The sequence below is a fragment of the Carcharhinus amblyrhynchos genome, chromosome 11 (assembly GCF_965287045.1).
Source record: "Carcharhinus amblyrhynchos chromosome 11, sCarAmb.v2.hapA, whole genome shotgun sequence".
Lineage (NCBI taxonomy): Eukaryota > Metazoa > Chordata > Chondrichthyes > Carcharhiniformes > Carcharhinidae > Carcharhinus > Carcharhinus amblyrhynchos.
The window spans coordinates 69,209,220-69,230,939 of NC_137334.1; positions in this window are offsets into that span (position 1 = coordinate 69,209,220).

Below are 21,720 nucleotides of genomic sequence, written 5' to 3' on the forward strand. Positions count from 1 at the left end.
CACTACTGTCTGCTGTTGGCAAGCATTAATCCTACAGTGTATGTTTTGCTCAGATATCTTTCTCACCTTTAGCCTTCTGTATTTGCCTGCACCCTAACACTCTATCTCGTCATGCACTCCAACTGTCCTCTTATCCACCTTTAATCTTTACCTCTGTGTAAACTCTTCAATCCATATTTACAGCCAACTCTGAACCTAGTCATGTCACAAGATCTTGCTACTCACAGCATATCAATCAAAGATAAAGCCATTTCTGATTTCTTCCTTGTGTCAGTGTTACAACATGCCTTTTCCACAGCCCAGACCTACCTCCTTCTGGATTGGTCCTGGGTGAAAAAAAGCTATTCTAATTAATTTACAACTTTGCTTTCAAAATTACAACTGTCTAGTCTTTTGCCCCCCACTTTTGGCACAACATTTGCTCAACTGCACCTGCACCTGCACCTTGCATACCATTGTCCCCAATAGAACCATTACTCTCTTTCCCCACTATCAATCCTACTGGATGGCACGGTGGCACAGTGGCTAGCACTGCTGCCTTACAGTGCCAGGGACCTGGGTTCAATTCCAACCTCAGGCAATTGTGTGGAGTTTGCACGTTCTCCCCGTGTCTGCATGGGTTTCCTCCAGATGCTCTTGTTTTCTCCCACAGTCCAAAGGTGTGCAGGTTAGGTTGATTGGCTACGCTAAATTGCCCCTTCACATCAGGGGCAATTGTGGGGTAGACAAGTGGGGTTACAGGGATAGGACCTTGATGTGATTGTGGTCGGTGCAGATTCAATGGGCCGAATGGCTTTTTCTGCACTGTAGGATCCTATTAAAGCCATGATGAGCCAAATGACTTCCTTCTTTGCTGTAATTTTTATGATTTGTCTCCACTTTGCAATGTCCAAGGGATGTAGACTTGAAATGAAATGGTGGACATGGTTTAGCCACTTACTCCAATCTTATCTTACTAATCATTGGCAGATGATCACTTGAAACGGCTGCAGAGTCAGTTCTGGTATCTTCCAAGCATCCAACCTTTGGTCCCTTGAGTTTCTTACCTACATGCTGTGTGTGAGAAATAATCACCCAAAAAGAGCACATCACTTTTTAGCTGCACACTAACCACAGAAATGGATTAGTCCTGGATTTTAACATAAACCTCATGGATGATCAATAAGATAAAACTGAACAAAAGAAAAACAATTGCAGAAACAAGGGCTGGAATTCTCCAGTTGTTCACACCAGTGGGATTCTTTGGCCCTGCTGGAGATTTACTTGATTGTCAAATTCTCCATCCTCGGGGAGGTTAGGAAGATTGCAAAACAAAATTGCGCCATTGAGATCATGTTTTGGGCATTTTGTGAGATTCAGTGGCCATTATGGGAATCGTGCCTCTGGCTAAACTGGCTGCAAAACCGCAGCCACCATGTCCAAATTGCAGGCAATGGGCTTGGATGGCATGCATCACATTATCTCGCCTCAGCCAGTTTCAGTCTGCCCACAAGGTTTGGTTTCCGAATCTCAGGTTCAGTTTTTGTTTCCTTAGAAACCGGGAGGTTCCGTTTACTTTCAACGTTTACCTTTTATGTTTCCATTTTCCATTTCTTTTTCCAGGTCATGTTTGTTTAAGTTCTTCCGCCTGGAGTTCTATAGAATCCCTGCAGAGCAGAAGGAGGCCATTCAGTCCATTGAGTCTGTACTGACACCATTCCACCCAGGCACCACTCCCACAGATTTACCCTGCTGATCCCCCTGACACTACAGTCAATTTGCATAGCCAGTCAACCTAACCTGCATATCTTTGCACTGTGGGAGGAAACCGGAGCATCCAGAGCAAACCCATACAGACACAGGGAGAAAATACAAACTCCACACAGACAGTCACCCCAGAGTGAACCTGGGTCCTTGGCGCTGTAAGGCAACAGTGTTAACCACTGTGCTACCAGGTCTACCGCTTGTATTTTGAGCTTTTAAAGTTTATTTATGATGCCTTCACATCAGATATTTACCACCTTCAGGTAACATTCTCACCCGTCAAGCTTGAATTTCCTAAAACTAACATACATGTTCCAAAAGACAGGAACCACAGAGAAGATATTTGCAACACAGCAAACTGAGCAGGGATTAAAGGCTGACTCTAGGATATTCCAACACTGTACCGCTTAGTAACATGCTGTTGCAACATTTACTAACTGATTATGAAGCTTAAATGATTTCAAGCATTTTTCCGAGGTGCATAATTATTTCATAAAACATTCATAGTTTCCAGATCATAAATATAAATTTGAAAGATGCCCAGTGTTCATTCCATCTTTCTGACTCGGAGTTGGGAAAACTGCAACCACAACAGCATTTATCAGAAATTAAAGCTGGGCCAAAATTGTGTTCTGAAAGGTTATAGAGGAAAATGCTACATTAAATATGATTTCATGCTGCTTCCAACTGCTTCAGTGCAAAGTCTATTTTTTTTTACTCTTTAACAGATTCGGGAGTTCTCAGACCTTGCCCACGGCTGGGATTGTCCGGTCCTGCTGCTGTGAATGGAGATTTGGCTGAATGCCAAGTTCTCTGCTCTCGCTGGCAGCTGGGGTGGGGGCTTATGACATCGGAGAATTCCGGCCAGGATGTGGACGTCATTGGCTAGGCCAGCATTTTTACTCCCATCTCTAATTGCCCTTGAGAAGGTGTGCTGTTAAACCACTGTAGTGTCAGGCACGAAAAATGAACTTGAATGAATAGAATCCTTGATATAAATTGTTCTATTTAGGAACAAAATCAGTACATGCTTCCATATATGGATATAAAACACTCATTTTAATAGATTTCTTACAATGATCTTATTGCTGTATCATATAGCACTATCAACTGCCAACATTGTAACTGATACATATATATGTATAGAAACAAAGAAAATAGGAGCAAGAGTAGGCCATTCGGCCCTTCAAGCCAGTTCCACATTCATTGTGATCATGACTGACCATCAAATCCAATGCCCTGAACTTATCTACCCCCCATATTCCTTGATCCCTTTAGCCCCAAGAGCTTTACTTAATTCATTCGTGAAATTACAATAGGAAGAAAACAGAGAACTATAGAGCGGTGAGCCTAATGACAGTAGTAGGGAAGCTGCTAGAGTCCATTATCAATAATATAAATAAATTCCATTCAGTCTATCAGCAGTAATAACAGCGTAATGCGATTAAAAAGAGAAACATCAATTTATATTCCATCTCTATGTCCATGAAATTTTGCTTTGTTTTTAAGGCCAATAATTTAAAAACTAAGTGGAGATTATCAGTGGAATTTCTCATCGTAATGGTGATATATGATATTCAACAAATATACAGTTAATCTTTCGGGGCCAATGAAGCCGATAAATCAAATTTATGAATTTATTGCATCATTTAAATTTCCATTATATATCATTCAAAAAGGTGTAACTTTTGCAACGGTAAAAGCTCATGAGTGGAAGTTTCCATAGTTCAATGATTTCTAATTAATTGCATTACGGAGGGGCCTCAACACCATATCCTCTGGAGAAGCATAGAGTCACTCACGACAACTTCACATTTAACTCTGTAGCTGTGGAATCTGGAAATTGCTATCAGTTTTAGACGCATCATTCTGCTGATTGGGATTTTCCAGCTACGTTTTCCCCAAAACCAGAAAATCCTGCCTGTGGCGAATGGATCTTTGAATGCCCCCACCCCCGCCACCCCACCAGCAATGATTCCAGTGGCGGGCAGGATAGGAAAATCCCCCCTCCCCTGAATGTTTTTTACAAAAATCTGAAAAAAATGACAGCAGAACAAATAAAAAAGCAACATGGGCGGCATGGTAGCACAGTGATTAGCACTGCTGCCTCACAGCACCTGGGGCCTGGGTTCAATTCCCAGCTTGGGTCATTGTCTGTCAGAGTCTGCATGCTTACCCTTGTGTCTGCTTGGGTTTCCCCCGAATGCTCCAGTTTCATCCTGCAGTCTGAAGGGTGCGCTGGTTAGATGCATTGGCCATGCTAAATTCTTCGTCAGTGTATCCGAACAGGTTCCGGAATGTGGCGACTAGGGGATTTTCACAGTAACTTCATCGTAGTAAACATACTTGTGACACTAATAAATTAACTTAAATAAGCTTAAACAACAAACACCTTGGAATTCCTTCCCTAACAGCACTGTGGGTATACCCATACCTTAGGAATTGCAGCGGTTCAAGAAGACATCTTCTGACTAATGAATAAACTTTAAACTTTATAAAATAAAATAGACATGGGCAATAAATGCTGGCCCAGACAGTGATGCCCATATCCCATAAAATAATTTTTAAGAGTGTATTTCATGAGTTCAGAAAGAGCTTTGTCTATAGTTTCATTTGATTTGATTTACTATTGTCACATGTATTAACATACAGTGAAAAGTATTGTTTCCTGCACACTATACAGACAAAGCATACCATTCATAGAGAAGGAAACAAGAGAATATAGTGTTCTAGTCATAGCTAGGGTGTAGAGAAAGATCAATTTAATGCAAGGTAAGTCCGTTAAAAAGTCTGACAGCAGAAGGGAAGAAGCTTTTCTTCAGTCGGTTAGTACGTGTATCTTTTTCCCGACAGAAGAAGATGGAAGAGAGATTGTCTAGGCTGCATGGGGTCCTTAATTATGCTGATTGCTTTTCTAAGGGAAGTGTGGACAGAATCAATGGATGGGAGGCTGGTTTGCATGATGGATTGGGCTACATTCCTTATGTAGATTGACCTTATGTAGTTCCTTGCGGTCTTGGGCAGAGCAGGAGCCACACCAAGCTGTGATACAACCAGAAAAAATGCTTTCGATGGCGCATCTGTAAAAGGTGGTGAGAGTCGTAGCTGACATGCCAAATTTCCTTAGTTTTCTGTGAAAGTAGAGGCATTGGTGGGCTTTTTTAATTATAGTGTCAGCATGGGGAGATCAGGGCAAGTTGTTGGTGACCTGGAGATCGAAAAACCTGAAGCTCTCGAACCTTTCTACTTTGTTCCCGTTAATGTAGACAGGGGCATGTTCTCCTCTACGCTTTCTGAAACCGATGGCAATCTCCCTCGTTTTGTTGGCATTGAGGAAGAGATTATTGTTGCCGCAACAGTTCACCAGATTCTCTATCTCATTCCTGTATTCTGTTTCATCATTATCTCAAATGTTTCAAATGTTTTTGAATGTACTGTGATAGAAACTGAGTCTGCCAGCACTGTTGCCCAGTTGGCCAACACGTCTGTGATAAATTGGAGCGGGACTCCTCCGTACTACTTGACAAGGACAAACGGGCTCTCTGACAGCCTGTCAATGCATAAAGTATCTCTGTGTGCATGCCCCATTACCCTTTTCCTATACCTGAACTACAGATTTCCTCTTAATTTTGTACTCCCCACACTCTCTGTGCATTTCTGTCACAGCCTGTATATTATGTCCCAGCTTAACAGTAATCTCTCTTGCCTTTTCTCTACATGCTGACTCACCACAACTTCCAGAATTTGTCAGCTCTGACGAAGGGTCATCCAGACTTGAAATTTTGGCTCTATTTGCTCTCCATAGATGCTGTCAGGCCTGCTGAGATTTCCCAGCATTTTCTGTTTTTGTTCCAGAATTTGATCCGTTTTCCTGCTACTTAATTTAAAACCTTCTCTAATTCCCTAGTTATGCAGCTCGCTAGAACACAGGCCCCAACATTATTCAGGAGTAGATCGTCCCAATGATAAAGTCCCCACTTTCCCCAGTACTGGTGAACAGGAACCCACTTCTCCCGGCCTTTGCCTTATGTATTCATCTCTCTAATTTTATGTACCTGATGCACTTGGCGAATGGTTCAGGTAACAATCCGAAGATTGAGGTTGAACTTTTTGATTGAACCAAAGATTGAACCTTTGAGTTTCTGTGTTTTAATTTAGTGTCTAGCTCCTCATACTGTCTATACAAAACCTCTTTCCTAGTTCTACCTATGTAGTCAATACCTACATTGACCATGAAAGGTATATCCTTCCCCTCTCACTGCAAGGTCCACTTCAGTCTTAGTACTGAACACAGGCACCTGGCAGGCTGTATGTGGTAATGTGGCCCCTTTGAGACAATGATCCCTGAGGGCGATTTGATTGGGTCAAACCCTATAGCAAGGCAGCATGGGAAGCCAAGCCAATCAGGTATGAGGGCACACATCCTGCGTCAAGGAGGAACTTCGTTTGGAAGCAGGGAGGAGAAGAGAGTAAACATGTACTGTAGTTCCATTAGACTTTTAATTGCACATATACAAATATTGTTGGCATTAAACACTTTATAAATTGAGGCCACTACAAGACACCTTCAAAATAATTACACCACGAATAAGGAAAATCTTTCATTAGCCATGTGTAACTTGAGGGGAAGGAGAGAACATGTGGAAACTATGAAGAAGCAAGGTACAGGTTTAAAAATGTCTTTAATTGGAAAGATTGAACCATTTGACCCAGAAGTGGAAAATTGGGGGCAATTATTTCTTTGTAACTAATGAGATCACAGCAGAGAAAATCAAAAGGTGATACTACTCACAGTCTGTGACCCAGAAACTTACAGCCTCGTGAGTTTAACATCATTATGAATGTTACTGATGCAAAAGAAAGAGTCATTTGCATGCACGATGCAAAGTGAATCAGGCAGAACAGAACATGCAAAACAAAGGTTAAGAAAACTAGTTGAGGAGATACCTAAGTTGTATACATTAAACCAGGTCCAACTAAATAAAATGTCCCCTGTAAAGATAGCAGCTCTGTTAAGATGGAAGTTGGTACAGAAGCCGCGACCACAGTCAAAGGGGAGAGGCATTCTGATACCTTCAAAAAGATCTTCAGCTATTGAGATTGGGTGAGTCAGGAGCCATGTTGTCTACTTATACAGGAGAGACATTGAAGGAAGTAGAATCAGCCACAGTTACTGTATCCTCCAGAAAATAAACAGCTCAATTACCTGTTCTAGTACTTGAAGGTCACAGACCTTGCCTAATGGGTTGAGGCTAATTGAAGCAGATAAAATTAGATCATTTGGAAATATTAAACCAATGGGATGGAGGTTTTCAGGAGCTACTGTGCAAATACTCCAAGGTTTTCCAAAAGGAACTGGGATGAATAAATGGGGCTAAATCTTTTCCTATGCCTTATGCACTACACCACCAGATTGAAGTGGGTCTTGGAAGATTGGAAGATTTACGTATCATAAAACCTGTGCAGTTTTCTGAATGGGCTGCCACCATTGCTCCTATCCTCAAACTTTAACAAATCACATGCTATTATTGGGTTTATTCTGAGGTGATAATTGTTTCTGCGAAGGTACAGAGATGCGCTTTATTACTAGCTGCGTATAGCTACTCATTCCAGCTCCAATCAGGGACACAAGTATCAAAAGCAGACACATTGAGTTGCTTACCTTTGCCACACTCAATACCTTCACTACTGGTGCCACAAGAAATTGTGTCGATGCTACACCTGATTGAGAATTTGCCACTCTCAGCAAATGACATAAAAACTTGAACTGAAAAGACCCCAGTGTTTTCAAATGTGAAGAGAATGGTGAAGCAAGGATGGCAATATGACAAGTCAGAGCAACTTAAACCTTACCAGCAGTGAAAGACAAAGGTAACATGTGAGGACAGTGTGTTATAGTGGGGGATTTGCGTTATAGTCTCATCCCAGGGGCGATGGCTTTCATTACAGGAATTGCACAATGCACTCCCCGGAAAAAGCAGAGTGAAAGCACTTGCCCAAAGTTATATTCAGTGGCCAGGAATTGATAAAGAAATCAAATGAATTGTTAGCCAGTGCCCAGGTGTGAAGCCCAGCAGACATTGCTGCCACTGGCAAATATACATCCATGGGATTGGCCATGGTGAAGACCACATGTAGATTTTACAAGACTGGTCATGGGACATATATTGCTCATCTTGGGGTGGCACAGTGGTTAGCACTGCTGCTTCACAGCGCCAGGGGCTTGGTTCAATTCCAGTCTCTGGTGATTTTATGTATGGAGTTTGCACATTCTCCCGTGTTTGCGTGGGTTTTCTCCGGGTGTTCCGGTTTCCTCCCATGTCCAAAAATTAGGTTGATTGGTCATGATAAATTGACCTTTAGTGTCAGGCAGAGGGTAAATATGTGGGGTTACTGGGATAGGACAGGACCTGGGTGGGATTGTTGTTGGTGCAGGCTCGATGGGCTGTAGATTTTATGCTTCTATGAGCATTCTAAAAGATGTCCAACTGGTGAAGTCAATGACAGTCACAGTCATCTTTGATAGGTTGAGACAAGTTTTGCCACCCATGACATCCCAGAGATCTTTATGAGAAATACTGGTGTAACATTTAAAGGGACGAAATTTTGAAAATGTGTTAAGTCAAACGGTACTTGCCATATTTGCTTAGCACCCTATCACTCAGCTTCTGATGGGTGAGCAGAACAAGCTGCAGAAACATTCAAATCATTAAGGCACAACCAAGCTAATAGACCATTTGGTTAGCAAATTTCTTGAAGTCATACAATATATGCAAAATGTGACCACAGGAGTCACGCCAGCCAAATTATTAATGGGGACATCACTTATGAACATGTTTGGATTTTGGTATTTCCAGATTTGGTGGGGAGGATGGAGGCTAAACAAACCACCCAGAAGGAAAAACATAACTCGAGAAAAAGGACTGAGTTTTCCAAGTTATGATTTATTTCTGGCCAGGAGCTTTACAGCAGGATTGACATGGGTGGCTGGAAAAGTTGTGTGAAGAATGGGACCGGTCTCCTATGTTGTAGAAGTAGAAGGCCATCGTGTAAAAAAAATGTGGATCATTGAGGAAGAGAGCTGGGCCTGATACAAGGGATGAACAGGCACCTCCTGCTGTAGGCTCATATTCATTTGTTACAGATATATGATGGAAGAGGCCAACTGGCTCATTGACTCTGCACTGATAGAGTCTTTCTCCCCCCACCATAACCCTGATACAGTCCCTGAGGGATTCTATCAGAGAGTCGGTGCAGACTCAATGATCCGAATGGCCTCTTCCACAATGTATCTGTACCCCCACACATTTCCCATGCCTAACCCAGGCATCTAGGGACACTAAGGGGCAACTGAGCATGGCCAATCCACCTGACCTGCACATCTTTGGATTGTAGGAGGAGCACCCAGAGGAAACCAGGCAGATACGGGAAGAATGCGCAAACTCCACACCCAAGGCCGGAATTGAACCTGGGTCCCTGGAGCTGTGAAGCACTGGCATTATGCCACTGTTCCACCCACTGTTGTAAATGCCAATTGCCAAAGAGACAGTAGTTACTGAGGAGCATCTGGATCCTGGATTGATGTGTTTGCCTTTTGCAACTGTCTACCCATGTTCATTACTCACCAAAGATCATACTGAATTGAAATGTTCCTCCAAGGTCCAGAAGTCTCCTGACCTACTGAGATTTTCCTGAGGTGTCCCTGATGTATTTTTGTTTAATGATGTTCCTTTTGTTTCATTCAGTGTGAACTCAGGAGTTACGGCGGAAGGTGAGATGGCGTGGCTCCTTTAAGAAATCAATCCTTGAGGGCCACATGATTGGGCCGGACCCTATGGAGAGGCAGCATGGGAAGATAAGCCAATTGGGTGCAAAGGCATGTGTCAGTTGGAGGCAGCGAGGTGAAGATAGTAAACATGTATTGCAGTTCTATTGGACCCTTGATTGTACATATATAAATATTGTTGGTACTAAACCCTTTATAAGTTCAAGCCACATGAGTCACCTTTGAAGTTATTACACACACAGCCATCTGCTGCAGAGAATAGTGTCAATCCCATTCACTATAATGTCCCTTGGTACCACTAAGTTTCGTTTTGGTCCCTCCACTTGAATGACTTCCTGTAACATGGTGCCATAGTCAGTCAGTTCATTCATCCTACAGCCCTCAGTCTCATCCAGATAAGCTGAGATAACCTCAGAACTATTAGACAATTGCAAAGGGTGGGTCTACTGCACTCCTGCTCTCTAGGTCACATTATCTGCCTTAATCCCAGTCATACCATCCTGCCAATGACCAAATCAGAGGATCGTTTGCTAAGTGATGTGGCTGCCTCCTGGTACATGGTATCCCAATAACTTGCTCCCTCCATTACTGTCACAGTGTCTGCAGCTCACTCCTCTCCATGATGTGTCACAGTGTCTGCAGCTCAGCCTCCAGCTCAATGAAACTGAGTCAAATCTTCTTGTGTCACAACCATTGACAGAAGATATGTTTGTTCTGGATCCCATATGCTCTAGTATTGGCACATCACCTGTCAGTCTATCCTTAATGTGCTTTAATTAATTACTTATTATGTCGTTCACAAATATATTTTCCTTCATTGAATGAGCTTGGCCCTTAATTTTTCAAGTTTATTAAGCTTATTAAGTTTATTTTATTAAAGAACAAAGAACAAAGAAAAGTACAGCACAGGTACAGGCCCTTCGGCCCTCCAAGCTTGTGTTAATCATGATGCCCTAACTAAGTTTTTAAAAACCCTATGCCCTTACTCAGTCTATATCTGTATTCATGAACCCATCCAGTTGCCTCTTAAATATTGCTTATATGCCTGCTTCCACCATCTCCTCTGGCAGCGTGTTCCAGGAACCCACCACTCTCTGCGTGAAAAACTTTCCCCTGCACATCTCCCTTAAACTTTCTGCCTCACACCTTGTAATTAACAGTTCAACCCTGGGAAAAATTAGTGTCACAAGTAGGCTTGCATTAACACTGCAATCAAGTTACTGTGAAAATCCCCTAGGCGCCACACTCCAGCGCCTGTTTAGGTACACTGACAGAAAATTTAGCATGTCTTTTGGACTTTGGGAGGAAACCGGAGCATCAAAGGAAACTCATGCAGACACGGGGAGAACATGAATTCCGCACAAACAGTGACCCAAGCCAAGAATTGAACCCAGGTCGATGTGTGAGGCAACAGTGCTGACCACTATGCCATTGTGTTGCCCATCTACCATTGTGCCATCCATTGATTGATTTGAGATCACTGAACATTTTCTGGAACTGCAGCCAGGTCCTCAGGACCAGAATCCTTGTATTAACCATTACTGCAACTTGTTTTCATTCCTTTCTAAAAGAAAGCCTGGATGTTCTCCTGACACCCGATGTTAACATGATGTTGCTAATAATGCCAGCTATGGCTCAGTTGGTAGCATTCTGACTCTCGGAACAGAATGTTTTTGGTTCACATTCCATGGCAGAACCTGCACACAAACATCTACAGCTGGAATTCAAGTTATATCACAGAGGTTCACTCGGCTGATACCAGAGATGAGGGGGTTGGACTATGAGGAGAGACTAAATAGACTAGGTCTGTACTCATTGGAGTTTAGAAGAATGAGGGGGGATGTTATAGAGATGTATAAAATAATGAAGGGGATGGATAGGGTAGAGTTAGAGAGATTCTTCCCGCTTAGAAAGAATAGCAGGACTAGAGGGCACAGCCTCAAGATAAGTGTGGGGGGGGGGGTGCGTGAAGTTTAGATCAGAGTTGAGGAGGAACTTCTTCACTCAAAGGGTGGTGAAAAGTCACGGGTAGATAGGTTTTTGAAAGACAAGGGAATTAAGGGTTATGGGGAGAAAGCGGGAAAGTGGAACTGAGCCACTTCAGATCAGCCATGATCTTATTGAATGGCGGGGCAGGCTCGAAGGGCTAGATGGCCTACTCCTGCTCCTATTTCTTATGTTCTTATGTCATCTCTCAGATAAAATGTTAAACCAAGGGCTCAACTGCCCTCTGAGGTGGGTGAAGACAATTCCATACCACTATTTCACAGAACAGCAGGGAAATTATCACTGATTCCTCTGGACAATATTTATTTCTGAACCAATATCACAAAAGCAGATTTTCTGATAGATAGCACACTGCAGTTTGCATTATATGGCTTGGTTGTCACATGTCTTAGCTTACAGCAGTGTGACTACCCTTCTGACTGTGTAGTGTTCTGATGCATAGATGGTCATACAAAGTTACACATAAATGAATGAAAGCCTCAATCCATGCATCAAAACAAAGTCAGAGTGATCACTCTTTGATGGTGCTACCTGTGTTTCTTCTTCAGTGTAATACATTCAGAGCCAGCTTCAATCCCTCCTGCAACTGGAATATACACCACCTCCCCCCCCCCCCTCCCCGCCTTTAACATCCTCAATATGTGCAGGCTTGCTTTAACTGATTCAAGTATTGCAAGTACATGGCAACCCTACTAAGTGTGCCACCAGTCATCAGCCTGTGTACCTATGGGCTGAATACTCCAATCATTCAGGTGAGAAGGTAGCACTGAGTTGTGTGCTACCTACGTCAGTGTTTTCAAACATGGATTAATCTTTCATGATGACTTCCATTCCCATAAACTGGGCACACTGATTTTGTAAAGTCAGTGATGTCTTAATGGCTTCATAAAGTGGCGCGGAAAGCCAAATTTTACAAGGCGGTGTCTCATTTTCTGGTAATGAAAATGACCAGATTATTATTGAACATTTAAAAACATAATTTTAAATATATATTATGTACGTATTTATGCATGTCTATTTTATCTCTGTCTCTCATAATTTTAATTTTCCCACTTATTTTAACTTCTTGTAAGTTTCAAAATTAATGTATACTGTATGCTTTACATTTCCTCGTTTCAACTTAAATGGGTGTCTCAGATGTGAGCAAGACTGAAGATACCAGCTCACCACAGAGTGAAGCTTAAAACAGAGCCTGAGCTCAAGGATTTGGTGAGCAATTCTTACAGTTCATTTTAGGAGTTGATTTCTTTGGCACTTAGTTACATTTTACTGTTAAGTTTTATTCAGTCTTAGCCTGGGATAAGCAAGCTTCCTATTGGAGAGGCAACTTGTTCGAACTGGTTTCTCGAGCCAGCAGCGCTGATGCATCTCTGTCGATTTTCAGGTCAAATTGCTGAGATCATAAAGTAAGAAGCACGAACATAACAACTTATCAGCCAATACAAATCATCACCGAGTGTGACTTGAAAATAGGCTGTGAGCTTACGAATTTAATGAGTGACAAATTCAATGCAGTGTGGGAGGAAGGACCGTTCTGATCCTTTGCAAAAAAACAAGTTGGTTAGGACAAGCTCATACCAGCAGTGGGGCAGAAGTGTTGAAGCCTGGAAGAATGAATAAGTTGAGTGGATAGTTAAGTAATTGGTAAGTTTCAAGCATAATTTTCTCTCTAAAAAGGGGAATAATTAAAACTGGTATTAGGGCAGTATAGGTATTGCATTAAATTTACAGCCTAACAAGTTAAGCCACTTGATGCAACTAGAATCATTAGGTGGGATTTTTCACCCCACTGGGTGCAGCAGGGTGGGTAATATAAGCGAGAGGTGGAAAATTGGTTTCTGCCCGATTTCTCGCATCTTTCGATATTGCAGGCCCCGTTATGCCATCAAAATAAGCTTTGCACCCAGGAAGGGCGAAAGGCTGATGGCAGCACAATGGTTCGCACTGTGGCCCCACAGTGCCTGGGACCCGGGTTCGATTCCCGGCTTGGATTACCGTCTGTGTGAAATTTTCACATTCCTCCCGTGTCTGCTCCAGGTTCCTCCCATCGTCTGAAAAAATGTGCTGGTTAAGTACATTGGCCATGCTAAATTCCCGTCAGTGTACCCAAACAGGCACTGGAGTGTGGCAACTAGGGGATTTTCACAGTTACTTCACTGCAGTATTAATGTAAGCCTACTTGTGACAAACAAAGGAACTTTAGTTTAAAAAAAATGAATGACATGCTTTGCTTTGCATGTCATTAATGAGCCGGGGATGCAACTATCCAAGCTGACTCACCTTTCCTATCTCGCCAGTGGAGGTCCTCACCGGTGACGATCACAAATGATCCCCATTGATGAGGAGCAGATTGAAGACCGAGCCAATGGGATCAGAGGCTATTAAAGCCCCCACTAGTGGTTGGTTGCAGGGCCAGGCAATGCCAAGGGGGGGTGGCCGAGACTGGCAAGGATGGGGTCAGACAGGGGCAAAGCACTACAGGGCTGGCAGCGGGGTGGGGGGCAGGTCCAAAGAGTGGGAGTAAGGGGGAAATTCTGCACTGGGGGTGGTGGCAGTGATTGGGGGTAGGGCCCAGTAGTCAGAGGTTGAAGTTAATGATCGTGGGTTGGCAATTGAGGGGCTGGCGATAAAGGGGCAGGAAAATTGATGGGCCAGCAATCAGGAGGCCCGCAATCAAGAGGCTGGCGACCGGGGAGGGGGGAGCGCGGTGATCAGGAGGCCAGCGACCCATGACTGGGAGGGCAGCAATGGGGGGGTGGTGGAAGGGCGGTGATCAGGGAGGGTGATTGGTGTGGGCGGTGCTTGGGGAGGGTGGTGCTCGGGGAGGGTGGTGATCGGGGCGGACAGCGACTAGTGAGGCAGTGACTGGGGAGGGTGGTGAGTGGGGAGGGCGGTGAGTGGGGAGGGGGGTGAGTGGGGAGGGCGGTGAGTGGGGAGGGCGGTGAGTGGGGAGGGTGGTGCTCGGGGAGGGCGGTGATCGGGGCGGACAGCGACTAGTGAGGCAGTGACTGGGGAGGGGGGTGAGTGGGGAGGGTGGTGATCAGGGAGGGCAGCAATTGAGGTGAGGGTGTTGGGGGGGGTACTAGCGATGATCAGAGGGCTGTCAAGCGGGATTTTTTTTCAGAAAGTAACATGGGGGCGATTTTACCATCGTGTTACACCTATTCTCCTGTGTGGCCAGGTGGTAAAATGGGGCGTGAAGTGTTTAGTGCAACTGGTGCCAGTTTTCGCAACTGGCACCATTTCACAAGCGCTGGATTTCCAGCACAGTCAGCCTCTCACCAGAAATGGGAGAGAGGCAGGTTAATGTTTTTATTTTTATTTTAATGCTGTTTTACATCTGCTTAGCGAGCCTAGCGCTCAATCACCCCCCCTCCCTCTCTATAACCTCGCCGGGAAAGGTTCTCGCCGGCAAGGACTAGACATGATCCCCATGAACGGGACGTGACCTTGTCTGTGGAATCAGAGGCCATTAAGGATATTCAGGGAGGCTGAGGGCAAAAAGGGGTTGCGCTTTGGGCAGTGCCAGCCTGGCACCTGGGGAATGCCCACTGGGCAGAGGAATGCGTTGGGGCTAATGGGGGGCAGGGCCAGTGGGTAAGGAGCTAATGGGGGTGGGGCTAATGAGGGGAAGGGCTCGCTGCTGCTCTGCAGCGATTGTTGGGGGGGTGGGGGAAGGGAGAGGGGGCCCGCTGTCACTCTGCAGCAATCAGTGGTGGGGAGGGCGACGGGTCTGTGATCAATGGGGAAGGGGATGTCCACGATAGGTGTGAGCAGCAGTGGGGGGTGGGGGGGGGGGGGGGGCGGTGAGGGCTATAACTCGGCCTGTGGGCCCCTGCAATTGCAGGGGGGGAGGTTAATTTAGGCTGCCTGCACCAGCAGGGGCCTGACACCTCTGTCTTTTCTGTCAGACCCCTGCTACTGCTGATCTGCATTTGTAGCATTAGAGGGTTGCACATGTGCGCTATCTCCCTCTGTAGGCTTCTGGGTGTGTTAAGCACCACCCACAGACTCCTACAGTGAGCAACAGACTTGCTGATATTTTTGCAGGCGGGGGTGGCGCCTGAAAACATACCCAAAATATTGATCTAAAACTCTCCCAGTTTGGAGTCTTCCAGCACTTAGAAAATAAATGGTGAAATTGCCCCCAGCTTATTTACAGAATTCAAAGTAAATCCACCGCCATGGTGTACATGCGTGGTGTACAATGAATGATCCAGAAATTATCATCTTTGACATTCTGCCTCTTAATCTGGTGCCCTAACTCCTCGTACTGACAATGCAGAATCTGTTTCATTGTCTTGTCTATTTCATTGGTACTTACATAGACCACAACAATTGGATCCGCCCTTTCCTGTCGCAAAACTGCCATCCTGGTTTTTCCACATTTCTGCAGAGAACAATCTTATTTGATTTGATTTGATTTATTATTGTCACATACATTGGGATGTAGTGAAAAGTATTGCTCATTACATGCTACACAGACAAAACATACCATTCATAGAGTACATAGGAGAGAAGGAAAGGAGAGGTTGCAGAATATAGTAGTACACTCATAGCTAGAGTGTAGAGAAAGATAAGCTTAATATAAAGTAGGTCCATTGAAAAGCCTGATGGCAGCAGGGAAGAAGCTATTCTTAAGCCGTTGGTACATGTTCTCAGAATTTTGCATCTTTTTCCCAATGAAAGAAGGTGAAGAGAATATGTCCAGGGAGCAGGGGTCCTTCATTCTGCTGGCTGTTTTTCCGAGGCAATGGGAAATGTAGACAAAGTCAATGGGTGGGAGGCTGGTTTGCATGATGGATTGGGCTACATTCACAACCCTTTGTAGTTTCTTGCAGTCTGGGCAGAGCAGGAGCCGTACCAAGTTGTGATGTAACCAGGAAGGATGCTTTCTATGGTGCATCTGAAAAAGTTCGTGAGAGCAACAGCAGACATGCCAAATTTCCCTAGCTTCCAATGTCAATTCCCCTCACTACACCGTTCCCTACTGCCATTACATTCCGTTTTGCTCCATCTACTTGAACAACTTCCTGTGCCATGGTGCCATGGCCAATTTGTTCACCCACCTTTACAGACTTCGCTTTTGTCCATACAATTTGTGAGCACCTCAGCCCTGTTTGACCATTGCAAAGCCTGAACCTCATTCTCCCCATCCTGCTCAGTCCTTCTACCTGCCCTTCTCATATTCACATCCTCCTGTCCCCAACTGCTAGTTAAAAGAGAGAAGAGGTTTAGGTGTCTACTGGAACCAAGTGTTCAGGCATTTCTCCCCCTCCCTTATAGTGCAGTGTCTGCAGTTGGGTTTCTTGATCAATCATCCGGAACTGGAATTCTTCCAACTGCTTACACTTTCTGCCGACAAGATTATCCTGGATTGCCTTGAAGTTCAAAAGCTTACACGTGCCAGAGCTATAACATTTGTCCTGCCTTGAAGTCCCAACATTTGCACTTACCAGAGATGTAACATAACATTTGCTCTGCCATTCTAACATATGTTATTTAGTTCACTTAATTTAATTACTCATAATTAACTTTCTTATGTACGCTATAAATTGCTGTGTTCATTAAATGCTAACAATTGCTCTTTAACCGCACAGGATTTTTTTTACTGCATATTTATTTTATTTTATTTTTAACATTTTATTTTAATATTAAAGTTTCAGTTCTGTTTTATTTATAGATACACATTAACACCCATATCTTAATTTTGCCAAGAGCTGTCCCTTGTACTGAGTGTTTACCAGCCAATGGTTGTTTCTTCACTACTGCCTCAAAACAGCTGAAATGGTGTCTCCAGTTAAAACATTACCATCAAAGATAAAGAGGTTAAATTTTCCAGTCTTACCTGCAATGGGAATTGTCACAAACAATTAAAGGTCCACAGATCTTATGTGGGAACTTCAAGCGCACACACTTTTTTGCTCTTTCTGCGTTCTCCTTGTTTTTGTGAAATTTACTCTTGGAATGTGGGTATAACTGACGGGGCCAGCATTTATTGTCCATCCCTGATTGCTTTGTTAGTCCATTTAAGAATCCATAAGATCATAAAACATAGGAGCAGAATTCGGCCATTCGGCCCATCGAGCCTGTTCCACCATTCAATAATGTTTCTCAATACCATTGTCCTGCTTTTCACCAGTAATCTTTGATCCCCTTACCAATCAAGAGCCAATCTATCTCTGTCTTAAAAATACTCAATGACTTGGCCTCCACAGTCTTCTGTGGAAATGAATTCCACAGATTCACCACCCTCTGGCTGAAGAAATACCTCCTCATCTCAGTTCTAAAGGGTTGTCCCTTTATTCTGAGGCTATGCCCTTGGATCCTAGTCTCTCCTACTAATGGAAACTTCTTCCACACATTCATTCTATCGAGGCCTTTCAGTATTCTGTAAGTTTCAATGAGTCATTGAGTCATGAGTCTACATTACTGTAGATCTGGAGTCACATGTACTCCAGACCAGGTAAGGATAAATCAGATGGGTTTTCACAACAACTGGACTTTTAATTCCAGATTTTTATTAGTTCAAATTTCTCCAGCTACCATGGTGCAATTTGGTCCTGGGTTTGCAGAGCATTACTCTGGGCCTCTAGATTACTATTCCAGTAACAATACCAACAGGTCACTGCCGCTACATATCACACTTGTATTAATAAAGAACAGAACAGTACAGTGGCACTATTGCCTCACAATGCCAGGGGCCCATGTTCGATTCCTACCTCAGGTGACTGTGTGGAGTTTGCACATTCTCCCCGTGTCTGCATGGGTTTCCTCCGGGTTCTCCAATTTCTTTCTGCACTCAAAAGATGTGTGGGTTAGGTTGATCGACAATGCTAAATTGTCCCTTAGTGTCAGGAGGATTACCAGGATAAATACATAGAACATAGAACATAGAACATAGAACATTACAGCGCAGAACAGGCCCTTCGGCCCACGATGTTGCGCCGACCAGTTACAAAAACAATGACCCACTAGCCTACACCAATCCCTTTTCGTCCATAAACCTATCCAGAGATCTCTTAAACGCCCCCAAACTAGACGCATTTACAACTGCAGCAGGCAGGGCATTCCAATCCCTCACCACCCGCTGGGTAAAGAACCTACCCCTGACATCCGTCCTGTAGCTACCCCCCCTTAATTTAAAGCCATGCCCCCTCGTGCTAGCTTTCTCCATCCGAGGAAAAAGGCTATCACTATCCACCCTATCTAAACCTCTAATCATCTTATATGTTTCAATAAGATCCCCTCTTAGCCGCCTTCTTTCCAACGAAAACAACCCTAAATCCCTCAGTCTCTCCTCATAGGACCTCCCCACCATACCAGGCAACATCCTAGTAAACCTCCTCTGCACCCTCTCCAACGCCTCCACATCCTTCTTGTAATGCGGGGACCAGAACTGCACACAGTACTCCAAGTGCGGCCGCACTAGAGTAGTGTACAGTTGCAACATGACGCTGCGACTCCTAAATTCAATCCCCCTACCAATAAACGCCAAGACACCGTACGCCTTCTTAACAACCTTATCTACTTGATTCCCAACTTTCAGGGATCTATGTACACATACACCTAGATCCCTCTGTTCATCCACACTATTCAAAGTCCTCCCGTTAGCCCTATACTCGACACATCTGTTGCTCCTACCAAAGTGAATTACCTCACACTTCTCCGCATTAAATTCCATCCGCCACCTCTCGGCCCAGCTCTGCAACCTATCTAAGTCTCCCTGCAGACTATGACACCCTTCCTCACAATCTACCACACCTCCAACTTTGGTGTCATCAGCAAATTTACTAATCCACCCAACTATACCCTCATCCAGATCATTAATAAAAATTACAAACAACAGTGGCCCCAAAACAGATCCCTGAGGCACACCACTCGTAACTGAACTCCATGATGAATATTTACCATCAACCACCACCCTCTGTCTCCTATCTGATAGCCAATTCCTGATCCAACTTCCTAGATTACCCACAATCCCATACATCTGTATTTTCTGCAGAAGCCTACCATGGTGAACCTTATCGAACGCCTTACTAAAATCCATATATACCACGTCAGCTGCCTTGCCCCCATCCACCTCTTTGGTCACCTTCTCAAAAAACTCAATAAGGTTAGTAAGGCACGACCTACCCGCTACAAAACCATGCTGACTATTTCTAATCAATTCATTACACTCCAAATAACTATAAATCCTATCCCTAATAATTTTTTCTAAAACCTTGCCCACAACAGAAGTAAGACTCACCGGTCTATAATTCCCGGCAAAGTCTCTGTTCCCCTTCTTAAACAATGGGACAACATTCGCTATCCTCCAATCCTCCGGGACTACACCAGAGACCAATGACGACCTGAAGATCAGAGCCAGAGGCTCTGCAATCACCTCTCTAGCCTCCCAGAGAATCCTAGGGTAGATCCCATCCGGACCAGGGGACTTATCTATTTTCAGCCCCTCAAGAATTTCCAGCACATCCCCCTTATCAACCGTAATACTGTCTATTTTACACCCCTGCAACCCAATGTCCTCCTCAGCTATATTCATGTCCCCCTGCGTGAACACCGAAGAGAAATATTGGTTCAATACTTCTCCAATCTCCTCCGGTTCCACACACAACTTCCCCCTGCTGTCTGTAACTGGCCCTAATCTTGCCCTGACCAACCTTCTGTTCTTGACATACCTATAGAACGCCTTAGGATTCTCCTTGGGGTTATAAGGATGGGGGGACTGTAGTTGGTGCAGGCTTGATGGGTCAAATGGTTTCCTCTGCACTGTAGGGATTCTGTGATTCTACGAGGGGATGTTTTTGGGTTTGCAGAAAGCTTTTGGTGAGTTCCTACACTGGATGTTAATAAATAAAATTGGAGTGCAATTTGAGGGAATATGTTAGCATGGGTTGAGAATTAGTCCACAGCCAAAACAAAAGGAATAAATGGAATTCTCAGGATTGGATGTTATTACTCATGGGGTACTGCTTGGATCAGTGCTGGGTCCACGGTTGTTCACAAACTATATAAATTATTTGGATGTGGGAGCCAATTAAATATTTCCAAATTTGAAGATGACACCAAACTGGGTGGGAACGTAAGTTATGAGGAGGATGCAAGGAGGCTTCAAGACGACTTGGACTGGTTGAATGAATGAGCTGAAACATGGTGGATGGAATATAATGTAAATAAGTTATTCACTTTGGTTAAAAATGAACAGTAAAGCAAAATATTTCTTAAATGGCGAGAGCTTGGGAAGCTCTCCAAAGGTGCAGATCTCCATAATCACTGAAAGTGATTATGCAGGTGAAGCAAGCAATTAGTAAAGCAAATGGAATTTCAGCCTTCATTGCGTGGGGATTTGAGTACAGGAGTAAAGATGTCTCGCTGCTGTTGTATAGGGCCTTGGTGAGACCCCACCTGGAATATTGTGTACAGTTTTGATCTCCTTACCTCAGGAGGGATATACTTGATATATAGAGAGTGCAATGGATGTTCACCAGATTAATCTCGTGAGATGATGGGATTGTCTTATGAGGAGACATTGAGGAGACTCAGTCTGCGTTTCCCAGAATTTTGAAGAATGAGGGGTGACCTCATTAAAACTTAAAGGGCGTGACAGGGTGGATGTAGATAAGGGAGGTGGGGGGTGGGAGGAGAGTGTCCCAAAATAATTCTATGCATTGAAATTGCATGAAAACTGGAGTAAACCACGCTGCTTCTTTCAGTTGGAGTTTGGAAATGAATCTCCCACACTATGTGCACTGCAGAGTGCAGTAACGTGAATCATGTTGAAGATCAGTGGATGTGGCCTATCCCTGCTAGAGAGGCTGGCAGCATAGCGCTGAGCTGGCCACTGCGCATGCACTGATCTATCAGCATTGAGATCAGCGCATGCGCAGTGACCCCTGTCTGCCGGCCTCCCTTTCGCTGACCAGCCCTGCGACCCCAGCATCACTGGCCCTCTGATTCCCTCATGGCCCAATTGGTGGCTCTCCAAACAGCCCTGACCATCCCCACCCCCAGTCCACTCAGATCTCCACCTCCAAATCTCACCCCCCTGCAGTGTCAACCACCCTTCCAGCAGGCTTATCCCCTCCACCTTGATGGCCAGTCCCGATGGCTGGCATCCTTCCCTTCATCCCCCACCAATCCTGACTGCAGAGTGGCAGCAGAAATCCCCACCTTCACCAATC